Here is a 15,569-nt window from a genome sequence, read left to right on the forward strand (position 1 = left end):
GACTTCTTGGTCTCTACTTTGTGGTTTGAAGTTTTCCGTAATAGAAAGCTTATAAATCAACAAATGAATGAACAAATGGATGGTCACACCATGCATCCCACTGAGCAAGAGCAAAGCAATTGAGATGAAAACAAGGAAGATTAATATACCAAGGGAAACAATTAAAAATAATAGCACTACCTTTTGTAGGGCAATGGCTAGATTCCAGAACAAGCACTAGGTCAACACAATCCATCTGTACATACGGTCACAAATCTCTACAGCTTTTCCTCTTTACAAGGTTCCTGGAGCAGAGGGGAAACTGGGTCATTTTACAATAGGACTCCATGATTCAGAGACGCCTGAAACCATAAGTTAGAAGGGATCTGAATTTTTTTTTTTTTTTTCTTTTTAGGGCTGCACCTGTGGCATATGGGAATTCCCAGGCTAGGGGTCGAATCAGAGCTGTAGCTGCTGACCTATGCTACAGCCACAGCAACGTGGGATCTGAGCCACATCTGTGAACCACACCACAGCTCTCAGCAACACCAGATCCTTAACCCACTGAGCAAGGCCAGAGTTTGAACCTGCATCCTCATGGATCCTAGTTGGGTTCGTTAACGGCTGAGCCACAAAGGGAACTCCCAGAAGCTAGTAAGGATCTGAGACAAACCAGCACCCAGGACTTTGGTCTGCAATGTGTGTCTGCTTCCCCTTACCCCATTCTGCCTCAGGAGTTCCAAAAATAATGAAATAAAGGCAAAAACTTGAGTCAAGAGGGAGGGGCCTCAATCTGGAAATAAAACTTTGTTTTGCTTCTTTGTTCTAAAGGAAATTTGTTTTAAGAGCTTTCCTTGCTTTGTCCTCCATTAGTACGCTTTATTTGTTTTTAAATTTTTTTTTAAAAAGGTCCTCCTCTAACAGAAATGCTTGCGGTCATGTTTCTTTTGCACGTTCGCTTTTACAGTAATGAATATCAAACCTTTTTTTTGTCCCCCCGATGACCTATGTTGAACTATGATACCACCTTAAAAATATAAGGGAAACAGAAAGTGTGGGAAATATGTGTGCATTCTTCATTGTCAGCTGTGAGTTTCTAGGTATTCCTCTCTGCCAAAATGAAACCCTTCAGACATGATTCACAGGCACACGGCATCTCAAACAGAATGGCATCCGTCTTTTTCATTTGTAGCGTATGTTTTGGCTTTGTTTTTTATTTTCACTACACTCTTTTTAATAACATGGGGAAGCAGACTCCATTTTAGAAAGATTTCCATCAAGACAAATAAAAATGAAAGGATCAACCCATGAAGCTAAAGCCTGGCTCATTTGTAATTCTATGCAACCAGGCATTCTCAAGCTACTAGAACGTCAACCTCTCTCTCCCCCTATATTTTACCTTTCTCGTGAATGTCAGGGAAAGAGTTGAGGTAGAGGTGGGCATTCATGATTTTCCCTTCTAGAATCTTCAGCTTGACTGCTCCTTTAAGCTGCTTGTTCTCTGGCCACTTATCTCGAGGCAAAGGTGGTAGGAGAGGGTAGTCTGGGGAGTGGGGGCCCTTACTTCTCTTTATGAATCTGCCTCAAGCCCAAAGGATTAGGAGTTCAGGGGTACAGAGTGGCCTTTATATGTCTGGCCTCCCATTTATAAAGGATTAAAGTTTTTCTTTAAAGAAAAGCATTTCTTTTTTAATTTTTTTTTTTTTTTTTTTTTTTTTTTTTTTTTTTTTTTTTTTAGCTTTTTCGGGCCGCACCTGTGGCATATGGCGGTTCCCAGGCTAGGGGTCTAATCAGAGCTACAGCTGCTGGCCTACGCCACAGCCACAGTAATGCCAGATCCAGGCCACATCTGAGACCTACACCATAGCTCACAGCAACACCAGATCCTTAACCCACTGGAGTGAGGCCAGGGAAGGAACATGCAATCCCTGGCCTCACTCAGTGGGTTCGAATCTGGTTTCTATTCAGATTTGTTTCCCCTGCACTACAATGGGAACACCTCTTTGGTTTTTTTGGGGGGGGGTTTGTTTTTGCTTTTTAGGGCCGTATGTGTGTCATATGGAAATTCCCAGGCTAGGGGTCAAATCAGAGCTAAAGCTGCCAGTCTATACCATGGCCACAGCAATGCCAGATTGGAGCCTCATCTGGGACCTACACCACAGCTCATGGCAATGCCAGATCCTTAACCCACTGAGCGAGGCCAGGGATCAAACCTGCATCCTCATGGATACTGGTCAGGTTTGCTTCTGCTGAGCCACAAAGGGAACTCCTTTAAAGGTATTGCTAGATGGTGTAATATATAAGATAAAAAGATAAGCTGACAGAACTAGAAGATACTAGTGTTCATCTTGCGGCTTTAGGCTTGTAGTCTATACCTGAGCTACAGGGTCCATGACACGTAATTTGTGCTGTAATTACCCCATGGAGAGCAGTTTTATGACTTGTATTTTGTGTGTGTTGCAAAGCACTAATTAATGATTTATAAATGTTTAAAGCATACCAATATTTTGTAATCATATTTTGTAATTTCCTTATTTTTTTTTAATACACTGGTAGCTGCAAAAAAAAATGGAAGTAGTCCTGGCCTTTCTTGATGTCCAAAAGGCCTTGAGGAGAGGGAGAAGGTGTGATGAGTAACAGGCACAAGAGAGAACATATCGTGAGTCTTTTTCTAGGCTGCTGGCTATCCTAATTTAACTCATGTTAATTAGTGCATTAATTAACATGTATTAATTAATTCAATTCTCACCTAAGAGGTGGGTATAATCTCCATTTTACTGATAAGGAAACTGAGGCACAGATGATAAGAAGTTTTGTATCAAACTTTCCTGAAGAGTTGGAAGAAGCCAAAGAGAATGACAGAGTATGCAGGAAATAGTATTAAACTAAAGAATTTAGTTTAATTTAACTTTTCATGGTTAAAAGCAAAAGCGCCTAAGAGGGTAAACCCTTCAAAAAGGGAATTTCCTTTCTGGAAGCCACCCCAGATCTTCACTTTGTTTCTAGGTCCTCCTATTCTCATATAAGAGCACCACCTCCTCTCTACCATTCTCTGGAAAAGTCCACCCTTCCCCACAAGGACTCTTCTTACTCCAGGGCCAAACCTCTTCCCCAACCAAGGCACGTGTCCCCTGCCGCAGGAAAATATCTTAAATTCTAAGTTACTCAGTCTAGCAAAACACTCAGAAATTTGTCAGGGAGGTGGTAGGGAGGTGGTAGGTGCTGGCACTCCATGTGTCCAGTCCTCTTTGGTGTCTCTCTGACATGACAGGTGACACCTAAAGATCTATCTTGACCTGTCAATAACTGTTGGATCTATTTGTACCTTCCAGGGCTTAACATCAAGCATCAGAAGCAACTAAATCTAAACCAACCCAGAAGGATCGTTATGGAGAATGATACCTAAATGGTTCATAATGGATCTTTCTCAACATTGGAGTTAGTGCTTTGGATTCCTATGGATCCTTTGTTTGGTTCACTGTCCCCCTTTCCTTTGGGCAAACAAACTATCTTCGGCTCCATAACTGCCTGGGATGGATGCAAGGTGCCTAAGGGAGGGTACAAAGGCTCAGGCTGAGGTCCAGGTCAGCCAGCTCTACCACAGTGTAAATAAGGTCACCTGAGGCTTTAGACACATGCATGCACACACACTTCCTCTATATTCTAGGTCAAAAAGATTGTGGTTGATATTATTTGGTCACATTTCACCCCAGCACCAAACATGTGTACTGAGGGTCTCCTGAGGGTTTAGTTGTTAATAAACACTGTATGACTACTTTCTTTGAGCCAAGGACCAGAGCCTAGCCCACACCCAGCTAAGCGTGAAAAACCTTGTGTTAATGTTTTATTATGGTAAACAATCCTTGGGGCTGGCCCCAGGCAAAGGGTTAAACTGGTAATAGGGACAATATGAGGGCAGTTTTTAGAATGAAAGCAATGCCCCGAATAACAAGTTTTCTGAAGCACTTTTACACCTACTACATTGTTTCAGTCTCACCATAACACAGAAAGGTTGTTAGGCTTGGCATGATTACCTGCATTCAATAGAACAGGAAATTGAGACTCATAGAAGTGACTGGGCAAGGTCACCCAGCTAATTAATCCAAGTGCAAAGCCTGCTTTCAGACAATCTAGTCCAACTATTGCCAAAGCACTGATGTTTGCCTTCCTTGTATCTATAAAATATTTTTGATACATAGTTCTACAGGCACCTTTTAAAACTAATTGAATGCCGGTGACGGTTTATTTTATGTACCAACATGACTGGGCTGAGGAAGGCCCAGGGAGCTGGTAAAACACCGTTTCTGGGTGTGTCTCTGAGGGTGTCTGTGGAAGAGATTAAGATTGGAACTGTGAGCAAAGCAGATGGCCCCACCCAATGTGGGTGGGCAACATTCAATCTGTTGAGGGCCGAAATAAAACGAAAAGATGGAAGTAGGGTGAATTCACTCTCCCTGTGAGCTGGGACATCCATCTGCTCCTGCCCTGGACAGTGGCACTCCTGGCTCTTGTCTTCAAACTTGGATTGGGACCTACACGAGTGCCCTCCCACAGCCAGCTCCCTTCATGGATTCAGCACTGTGTTAATCAAGAATACAACTCTGAGGAGTTCCCATTGTGGAGCAGCAGAAACGAACCAGTCTAGGGGCAGAGCTTGCATCTCTCACAAGCATCCTATCTTAACAAATCTATTTCTTGCCCATCACCTTGTCTCTCTCTGATTCCTTCTGCGTGGAGACATGAAGAACCTGAGCCTCAGTTAGTCCAGACACAGGAACTAAAACCGCCACCAAATGGAAGATGTTAACTACTTGATGAAGCATTCTTCATTCCAGAAAGAAGGTCACAGTCTGATAACTGCCTTGAAGACAATAGAAGCTCTTCATGAAACCAATCGACACCAAATGATCTCTGGACTGAAGGAATGTGGACCCTGCAGGAACCCTGGTCCTTATGGCAACCCTGCCCCTTGACTCTATGACTCCTCACATACTCCTCCCCCATGCCCCCATCATTTTGAGGGCATTTGCCCACTGTGGCTCCCTTTGCCTGATGAAGAGATAAAGCTATTCTTTTCAACTTCAAAAGAAAAGAAACGAACCAGTTTAGTATCCATGAGGGCATAGGTTTGATCCCAGGCCTCCCTCACTGGGTTACGGATCTAGCATTGCCGTGAGCTGTGGTGTAGGTTGCAGATGCTGCTTGGAATCTGTATTGCTATTGCTGTGCGTAGGCTGGCCAATTCAACCCCTAGCTTGGGAACCTCCATATGCTGAGGGTGTGGCCCTAAAAAGAAGAAAAAAGAATACAGCTTTGAGGTCCTGGAAGGTTCTCTGAAACGAAGTATTCAAATTGGAGAAGACAAAAGTTCTTCCTGGAAACTAGGAGCCAGCAATAATTCTAGTCATTATTATTGACATTAGGCATAACCTCCAAGAGTTATCATCAATCAAATAAAATAACTCATTGGGGAAAGAATAATCTTTTCAACAAATGGTCCTGGGACAACTGGATATTTACATGCAAAGAATGAAGTTGGGGAGTTCCTGCTGTGGCTTAGGGAGTTAAGAATCCAACTGCAGGGAGTTCCCATCGTGCCTCAGTGGTTAACGAATCCGACTAGGAACCATGAGGTTGCAGGTTCCACCCCTGGCCTCACTCAGTGGGTTAAAGATCCAGCATTGCCGTGAGCTGTGGTGTAGGTTGCAGACGTGGCTCGGATCCCGAGTTGCTGTGGCTCTGGTGTAGGCCGGCAGCTACGGCTCTGATTCGACCCCTAGCCTGGGAACCTCCATATGCCACAGGAGCAGCCCTAGAAAAGGCAAAAAGACAAAGAAAAAAAAGAATCTAACTGCAGGGGCTCAGGTCACAGCAGAGGCAAGGGTTTGATCCCCAGCCTGGCAGTGCAGTGAGTTATAGGATCCAGTGCTGCCGAAACTGCAGCAAAGGTCACAGCTGCAGCTTGGATTCAGTCCCTGGCCCAGGAACTTCCATATGCCACAGGTATTGCCATAAAAACAAAAAACAAAAAAAGAATAAAGTTGGGCCCTACTTCACAACATATACAAAATTAACCCATTATGGGACAAGGACCTGAATCTAAGAGCTAAAACTACAAAGCTCTTGTAAGAAAATACAGAGATAGGAATTCCCATCATGCCTCAGTGGTAACAAACCCGACTAGTATCCATGAGGACTCAGGTTCCATGCCTGGCCTCACTCAGTGGGTTAAGGATCCTGCATTGTCGTGAAGTGTGGTATAGATCACAGAGGAGCCTCAGATCCCAAGTTGCTGTAGCTCTGATTCGACCCCCAGCCTAGGGACTTCCATTTGCTGCAGACGTGGGCCTAAAAAGACAAAAAAAAAAAAAAAAAAAAAGAAGAAAAAGAAAATATAGAGATTGATCTGTGTGACCTTGAATTAACCAATACTTTCTTAGATACAACAGCAAAAGGACAAGTAACCAAAGAAAAATAAATAAATTGGACTTCATCAAAATGTAAAACATTGTGCTTCAAAGGACATTACCAAGAAAGTGAAAATGCAACACAGAGAATGGGAGAAAGCACTTGCAAATCATACATCTAACATGAGACATATCTAGAACATATATAAGGACTCTTACAACTTAACAATAAAGTGACAAAAATTCATTAAAATAAGAGCAAAGGACTTGAATATGTAATTCTTCAAAGAAGATACATAAATGGTAAATAAGCACAAAAAAAAAGATGCTTAATATTATTAGCCATGAAGGAAACACAAATCAAAATAACGAGATACCATGTCACACCCACTAGGATGGCTAGAGTCAAGTGCTAAATTGAATGTGAAGAAAATGGAACCCTCTGAGTTCCCTTCGTGGCTCAGCAGTTAATGAACCAGCTAGGATCCATGAGGATGCAGATTCAATTTGTGGCTTTGAGCTGTGGTGTAGGTCACAAATGCAGCTAGGATTTGAGATTGCTGTGGCTGTGGCTATGGTTGGCAGCTGTAGCTCTGATTAGACCCCTAGCCTGGGAACCTCCATATGCCATGGGTGCGGCCCTAAAAAGTGGGTGGGGGGGGGGAGAAAGAAAGAAAAAAAGAAGAAAGAAAATGGAACCTCATACATTGCTAGTAGGAATGTAAAATGGTGTAGCCACTTTGGAAAACACTCTGGCAGCTTTTCAAAAAGGTAAACATATAATTATCATGTGACCCTGCAATTCTGCTCCTAGGTTTATACTCAAGAAAATTAACATATGTCCACACAAACGTTTGTACATGTATTTTCATAGAGGCATTTTTCAAAGTAGAAAGAATGTACATCAAGTGATGCATAAAGAAAATAAGGCACATCCATACAACAGAATAATATTCAGCCATAAAAGAGAAACAAAGGACTGATATATACCACAAATGAATGAACCTTGAAAACATCATTCTTAGTATAAGAAGCCAGACACAAAAGGCCATGTAGTACATGATTTCATGTATATAAAATGTCCACAAGAGGCAAATCCACAGAGCCAGACAGTACATTAGTGGTTGCCAGGGGCTAGGAGGAGTGGGAGAAAGTAAGTGACCATTAATGAGTATGGGTTTGGGGAGGCAGGGAGGATAATGATAATGTTCAGGAATTAGGAAGTAGGATGTAAATACGCTAAAAACCACTCAATTCACACTTTAAAAGACTGAATAATATGATATGTGAATTATACCTCAATTTAAAAAAAATAACTGGCACATTCTTTCAGATGCTACATTAAGGAAAACAAATATATCACTTAATTAAGGGCATCAAAGCCCATCATCAGGGAGCCAAGTGAGAAAAGAATAACACTCAGAAAATTACCAGGGCGGTCAGGTTGGTCCTTATGACTCTGAAAGTATTGTAGTAGCACTCCATTTCTGTCTCTAGGGAATTTGCATTCATGCTTTATAATTTGACTTGCCCCAAAGTGAAAATACGGCCTTAGGACCATGCTGGTCCCATTTCTCATTAACCTCCATCTTGCCAGCTTTCAGGTGTTTTCTCTGTAGTATCAGAAAGAAGGACAGTCAAGTTTATGAGTCTTTCCCAGATAACTGAACTCAATGCAACACATTTTATTGAGTACCTGAGAATGGCCAGACACGTGCTAGACCCAGGGAATTAGCTGTGATCAGGATGGATGCTCCCCTTCCTTGATATTCTAATGAAAAACACATAATGAATAGTATGCTGATTCTCTTCAATGGCCCTCCCATCCTCAATCTAGTCAATGGCCTTTTCTGACGTCCTTCTAGAGAGGTGGGACATGCCTCTATGCACTGTATAAACCAGGCTCCATTTTACTGGCAGGAAATCAGGCAGCAGGAAGAGAGACATCAGGGTATTTCTTCTTCCTGCCTCAGCACCACAGTTCTGGCAGTAGATTTCAACTACCGCATCTCCTGTAGGATAGACATCCTCCATAGCACCAGAACTCCCTGAAAATTCTATTTTCTCCCTCCGTCTTTTCATACTGAAGCATGTGTGGCAGTTGTCTGAAAAGACGGCTGGCAATGATTCATTTCAACCCCATATGCTCACGCTGATCATCCCCTTGAAAGGTAGTATCTATTCCACTTCCCCTTGAATCTGCCTTGTGACTTGCTTTGGCCAGGTGAATGTGGCAAATGTGATGTTCTGTTGATTCTGGGACAAGTCCTTGAGAGGCCCAGCACTTTCCACTTTAATTTTCCAGGGACTCAGCTACCTAGTAAGCGCTCAGGCTAAATTATGAAATAATGAGAGATTACATGGAGAGAAAGAGACAAGCACCACTTGCCAGCCCAGCCAGCCCAGCACAGAGGCACCAGATGTCTGAATGAACCCATCCTGGATCCTCATTCAACTCCAGTTCAATTTCCCCAGCCAGCTCTACCAAGCACAGAGTGGAGATGAGCTGTTTCTACCAAGTCCTGCTCTAACTGAATAACTGTGAGCAAATAAATGGTGGTTGTGAAGTCACTAAGTTGTAGACAGTTTGTTCCAGAGCAACAGATAACTGAAGCTGCTGCTAGTCCCCAATGCCTCCCCACCTTTATTAATCCCCTTAACCCTGATCTTAGCTCCACGAATGGTCTACTTCTTTCATTCTCTTCAGTTAAACTCTCTCAAATTCCGTTTTATGTTCTGAGTTCTGAGACCCTGTCCAACACAAGTAAACAAACAAATAAGAAAATCACAGATTCCTGTTGGTACCAGGATGAAAATCAGCGGGCTGCTGTGATGGGGAATGACAGAATCAGTATCAGGCAGGATGGTTAGAGAAGGCCTTTCTGACTAGCTCTGCTTAGCCTTTCTAATTAACATCTGCAGCAAAGAGGCTGAAGGAAATGCAATGCTCATGGAAGCAAAGTGGTGGCAAACTCAGCTGAGGAACCCACTTTAGGTTCAAGTCACTGTTTTTCTGGTGTCTCCACCCTTACAGAGCTACAGCTTGCAACTGCTTTCCCATCTCTGGGTATGTCACTCATTTCATTCTTCCCATAGGCTGAGAATCTCAAGTAGAAGAAAAACAAAAAGAGTGAGAATAGCTCCTTCCCTGCCATGCTTGCCTCCCATCCCCCAATTTACCTGAAAGTACAATTTTGAGGGGTGTGACCATACTACCCAAGAAGAAACAAGACTGAAAAATGGGAGAAGTGTTAAAAGGGACTTCTATATAGGATATAAAAGAATATGTTTGCTGTTGAGTATGTGACAAAATGAGCTTTGCAATGTGCTCCTTGGTGAGAATAAGAACTGCTATAATCTCTTTGGCAACATTCTTGAATAAAAAAAACATACAATGTATCTTTCCCTGGTCCTACTTTTGAGAGTCTATTCTAAACGGGGGTAAAGATAGTTGTACAAAGATCTGTTTTGTTGCAACATTGTTTATAGCAGCAAAAATAAAAAGGAGAAACAATTTGATTATTCATCAATAAGAAAATGGTTTAATAAACTATTGTATATTCACATCAAGGAATCACATCAGTATTAAGAAGAATGAGTTAGATCTATATACATTGAACTGAAGGGATAGCCATAATATATTTTTAAGCAGGTTTTGTAAAAAGCAAGCATCATGTACAGTATAATCATAAAGCAAAACATATACATGTGCCCATATATTTGTTTATACTTGTATGAACATGGAGACAGTGTGGGAAAAAATATATATGCTTTTAACCTGAGTACCATTGTTGGGTAAAAATAAATGGAAAAGGATTAACTTTTCATTATGTATTTTTGGATTGTTTCATTTGTTGAAATGAGTGTGTATCACTTTCATTTTTAATTTTCCTGTTCCCACACTTCTTTCCACCTCAGACAACCATAGTTGTAATTTATTTCACTTAAAAAATTAATTTTACCTGTTCTAGAATTTTATACGAATGGAATTCATAATTTTTTTGTGTCTAGTTTCCTTTTTTTTCTTTTTACAGCTGCACCTGCAGCGTATGGAAGTTCCCAGGCTAAGGGTTGCATCGGAGCTGTAGCTGCCAGCCACAGCCACAGCCACAGCCATGTGGTATCCGAGCCACATCTGTGACCTACACCGCAGCTTGTGGCAACACTGGATCCTTAACCCACTGAGCAAGACAAGGGATCAAACTCACATCCTCATGGCTAGTATGTTGGGTTCTTAACCTGCTAGCCACAATGGCAACTCCTCTTTTATCATGATATTTTAACAGTAAATTAAGCTTTATTTGATAAATGCATACTTGATTAATTGGGGATACCTAAGCTAGCTATTTCAGAGCTGGTACATTTTAGAAGATTGTGAATCCACATTATTAATGAAATTTGCTACCCCTTCAGTGTGTTCTCTGAGAAAAGAAAATACACATGAGAACTGAGAGGCGTTGGTAACTGGTGTTCAAGAGCACAAGCTCTAGAGCAGTGCCCCTCAACCTTCTTTGCATCTGGCTTCCTTTCTTCATGATCGTGTCTGTGAGATTCATTCAGGAAGCTGCATGCATTGGTAGTGCATTTTTTTTTTTTTTTTTTTTTTTTTGGCCAAGGTATGCAGCAGTCTGATGGTGGCATCATTTCCCAGACCGGGGATTGAACCCTGGGCTATAGCAGTGAAAGCACCAAATCCTAACCATTAGACCACAAGGGAACTCCCAGTAGGGCATTCCTTTCCATTGCAAAGTTGCCTTCCATTCAAATGGTGTATCACACTTTGTCTGTACTCTGCTGATGGACATTGGGTTGTTTCTAGATTTTGGCTATCGTGAATAAAGCTGCTGTGAATAAAGCAGGCTTGCACAAGAATTTGGACTTGGATCTCCATTTCTCTTGGATAAAAACCCAGGAGTTGAACTGTTGGGTCAAAGGGTAGATATATGAGGACGTATGAACATATTTTACTTTTGGAAATATGAAAACTAGTAACAACATTTCAAATGAAAAATTTCAAAGAAAGAGAATGAATCTGTATTTCAAAAAGATAATAATCCTTGCCTCATCTTTCTCCACATTCTCCCCTCCTGATAGGTGCTTGAGTCTATCACATCTTTGGCTTCCCAGATCAGTGACCTGCCCCTTTTCAGGGTGAATCATCAAAGATGGGGAAATTCTAATGTTATACCTGCCCAACCGGAACTAGACTTAGATACCACCCACTAGAAGTCTTAAGATTCAAGTGATAATTCAAGAAAACTGCTAACACAGGAAAAGCAGCTTCCACAGTCGGAAACTTCTTGCAAACAAAATAAAACTCATGACACTCCCTTTCTATAATAACAAGGTGTCACCAGAATAGATACCTAGCATTAAAAAGAAGAAAAAACTAGTCAAATTAACACATCAGGAAAAAAAGAGCAGCAGAAGTTAACCCCACAACAAGGAAAGGTTTATAAACAAGTTGTGAACCAAACCTTGGTAACTTTCCAAACCTAAACTGAAAGTCCAAGATGCTACAAAAATCCAATCAATACCATGAAGACCTATCCTAGGAAGGATTGGCTAGAATAAACATATATTTTTTAAGTGTTTAAAAAAAAAAAAAAAGGTATTCCCAGGGAGTTCCCACTATGGTACAGCAGGTTAATGATCCCTGTGTTGCCTCAGCAGAGGCATATGTCACAGTTGCAGCTCAGAATCGATCCCTGGCCCGGGAATTTCCATACTCCATGTGCCGTCGGTGAGTCACGGTCACGGTCACACTGTCAATGAAGGATTTTAGGGGTGCTAGGCCCATGACCCAGCATCATCCTTCTTTCTCAGAACTGGCCTTGCGTTTTAACCCACAGGAAGGTCACAGTATCAGTATTTCCTCTAAGATACAGCTATTTGGACCAGTTCAAGTTAGGATTCTAAGTCCCATGGGAAGCCAATGAAGCATTTTGTGCAAGCTGAACACAGTCTGATTTGTGACTTGAAAAGATCTTGGAAGAATAAATTAGGAAGCATGTGTAGTAGTTCAGACGAGAGATGATCATGGTTGATGTGGACGGTGAAGGAGAGAAGCCCTAGAAAGCCCTTCAGCCTCTACAAGCCAGGGAGAGGAACAAAGGGTTTCTGAAGGCATCTGACACGTAGACCTCTAGACGCAGGAGACGGTGGGGTCACGAAAGCTAAGGGAGAGGGAGTTTTGAGAAGGAGTAAGTGATTAACTTAGCTTGAGAAGGAGCCTCTTTGTGTAAGAGAAGCAGAGAACAGGGCTGCAGCAGGAAGAAAAGTGGCAAGGAAGTGAAAAGCATGTTTGTAGCTTCCTGTTGCCCTATAGATAGAAATCTAAAAGGCTATGCTCTTAACCTGGCACACAAGTCCCTCCATTTGTGACTCTTTATATCGATCAGGGTCTCAGCAGCAGACAGTGGCCATCTTACAGTTTAGCTGAAGCCAGCACAACAAAGGGACAATTCACAGCAGTGCAGGCAGGGTGAGGAAACTCACAACAACTGGGGAAGCACCCAGGAGCCAGGTGCACCCAAAGCCTGAAGAGAAAAGGGTAAAGAAACTTAGAGCTGGAGCCATGGAAGGGTGGCCACAGAGGGACTTAGCTACCACAAGAACCATGTTGCTAAAGCAAGTAGGAAGGATAAAGAAATGCCTCTTCCTTTTCCTTTTTCTGTTTTTTAGGGCTGCACCTGAAGCATATGGAAGCTTGCAGGCCAGGGGTCAAATCAGAGCCACAGCCACAGCAACGTGAGATCCAAGCCGCATTGGCGACCTGCACCACAGCTCATGGCAACGCCGGATCCTTAACCCACTGAGTAAGGCCAGGAATGGAACCCACATCCTTATTGCCAGTGAGCCACAGTGGGAACTCCCATCTCCCCCACTTTCTCATCCACTCTCACAATGTTTAGCTGAACCCAGCTGGAAGCCAGAAGCCATGCGAATGCAGGTGACGGCCTCCACAGGGGTCAGGAGAAATCCATGGAAAATGGATTAAGCAGGCAATTCACCAGCACACCCTTCCTCACCTCCCCAGTTCATCTACCACCACGCCTCCCCCACCACTCCCCAACCTCACTAGGCCTTCTTGCACGTCCGGGAACTCGTCAAACTGTGTTCTACCTTGGGCCTGGGCACAGGCGGTTCTTTCTATCTGGAACATGTTTCCCCTCTCTACCTCATTAAACTCAAAATTAGCTTTCCACCTTCACTTTAAATGTCACTTTCCCAGAGAGACCTTTCCTGGTCCTGTCCCTGTCCCATCTGAAGGAAACACCACTCATATATCCTCTCAGAGCACCCTGTTTTTTTCTTCTAGAGCATCCTTCATCATGTGCAATGATAGATTTATCGAGGCATTATTTGTTTAACAACCATTTTCTCCCTCAGACTAAACTTCATGAGAACAGGAATTGCGTCTGTTTTCACAGCACAATTTTTGGCAATGGGGTAAATGCCCCCAATATATACTTATTAAACACCTTAATGATCCTGTTCTAACACCCTCTCCACATCACCCATGGTGTCTGGATATGAACAGTTCAGTAATGACAAGAGATCTTCTTTAATCTGTCCTTGCTACATGCCAATCGGTGTGCTAGGAATTTAATGTATGTCATCTCACTCTCCCCTCATAACCAGCCTATGAGTCAGGGACTCTTTTCAGTCCCATTCTCCCAATGAGCACGCCAAGCATGAGAGGTCAAGGAATTTAGCCAAGGTCACACAGCTATGTGGCATGAACCAAATCCTACTAATACCACAGCTGGTGCCCTACCCCCAATCCCCCTACCCCACCCAGCCACCACCATGACATTACCTCATTAAATATCTCCCTGTGGTTTTTGCTTATTTGTTTACAAGCCTATCTTCCATATTAGACTATAAGCTCCTTGAGTAACAACAGGTTTTAGAGAGCTATTTAACCATTGCACATTGCAGATGCGCAATAAAGATGGAACGTTGAATCTTTCCTACGGAAAAGCATGCCTTGTGCTGACCAACTCTCCCAAGCCTTTTTTTTTTTTTTTAGGGCCACACCTATGGAAGTTCCCAGCCTAGGGACTGAATTGGAGCTGCAGCTGCCAGCCTACACCATGGCCACAGCAACTCAGGATCTGAGCCACATCTGCCATCACAGGTTGAGGCAACACCAGATCTTTAATCCACTGAGTGAGGCCAGGGATGGAACCCGTGTCCTCACAGATACTACTCAAGGTTCTTAACCCACTGTGCCACAACGGGAACTCCCCCTCAAGTATTTATTAGCTACATTCATTTTGTTTATTACATAGCACAGGTCTGTCAATCAGAATCTTTTGATGTCCATTGCAGTGAGCTCTTCCTCCACAGCACAATTCTTTCCATGAATTGATCAAGGCCAAGGACCAGCAGAGAGCCTCCATGTGGACTCTGGACATCTGGCTTTCCTAGAACACTTGACCTTATCCAGAAAGATGTTGCCTCAAAATCCATCCTTTCTGACATCCACACCCATGCACTACTGAGTCTGACTTGACAACACAGGATCAGTTCCCACCATCGCAAGTTGCCTCGGTGCTTCACTGAGGACACTCTGGTGGCTTCTGGTGAACAGATTTTCAGAGGCCCAGCCACTAGGAGCAGCACATCTACTCTGGACCGGCCTGTGGTCAGGGTACAGAAGGAGAAAGAGCATCCCGGGAGGCAGGAAAATGATTCCAAGAGCATTTCTGCCTCCATCTCACCTGCTCAAGGCCCTGAGCATTCTTGCAGAAGGATTTCACCTGTGTTGGCCCTTTAGCACACCTACCAGGATTTCTGAATAGGCCCACCTGAGCCCTGTGGACAATACTGAAAAGAGATTGCATCTCAGCCAAGAAAATCCCACCTGTCAGCACAACAGAGTTATGAGGGCATGCCCTGCTATTGGCTTACCTGGTGCACGATGCTGCAGCACCCTTTAATTCTGCCCTTCTTCATTGCTTCTTTTTCATTTCTATCATCCCCCGCAGCATTCTTGTCTCTTTTTCTCTCCATATCCAACTTTTGTGTAACATGGACCAAAAAAAAAAAAAAAAAAAGGTTTCATTGCTAGTAAGGACCTTGTGTCATTTAACCCAGGGCATTCCAAACCCTGGCAAAATCCCTTAAGAGGTGTTTTAAAACACTGATTCCTAAACCCTGCCTTAGACCTGCAGT

At 42.9% G+C, this 15,569-nt stretch overlaps 1 long non-coding RNA gene across 1 annotated transcript in view; it reads right to left on the minus strand.

Moving 5' to 3' along the window:
• The window catches only part of LOC110257284, a 214,572-nt gene that overhangs the window by 194,195 nt on the left and 4,808 nt on the right, over positions 1–15,569 (minus strand). The window contains exon 2 of the long non-coding RNA XR_002339697.1: positions 15,306–15,413. This is a non-coding gene — a long non-coding RNA (uncharacterized LOC110257284). The remainder of the gene's footprint in view (positions 1–15,305; positions 15,414–15,569) is intronic.

This window comes from Sus scrofa, chromosome 16 (assembly GCF_000003025.6).
Source record: "Sus scrofa isolate TJ Tabasco breed Duroc chromosome 16, Sscrofa11.1, whole genome shotgun sequence".
NCBI classification, from domain to species: Eukaryota; Metazoa; Chordata; class Mammalia; order Artiodactyla; family Suidae; genus Sus; species Sus scrofa.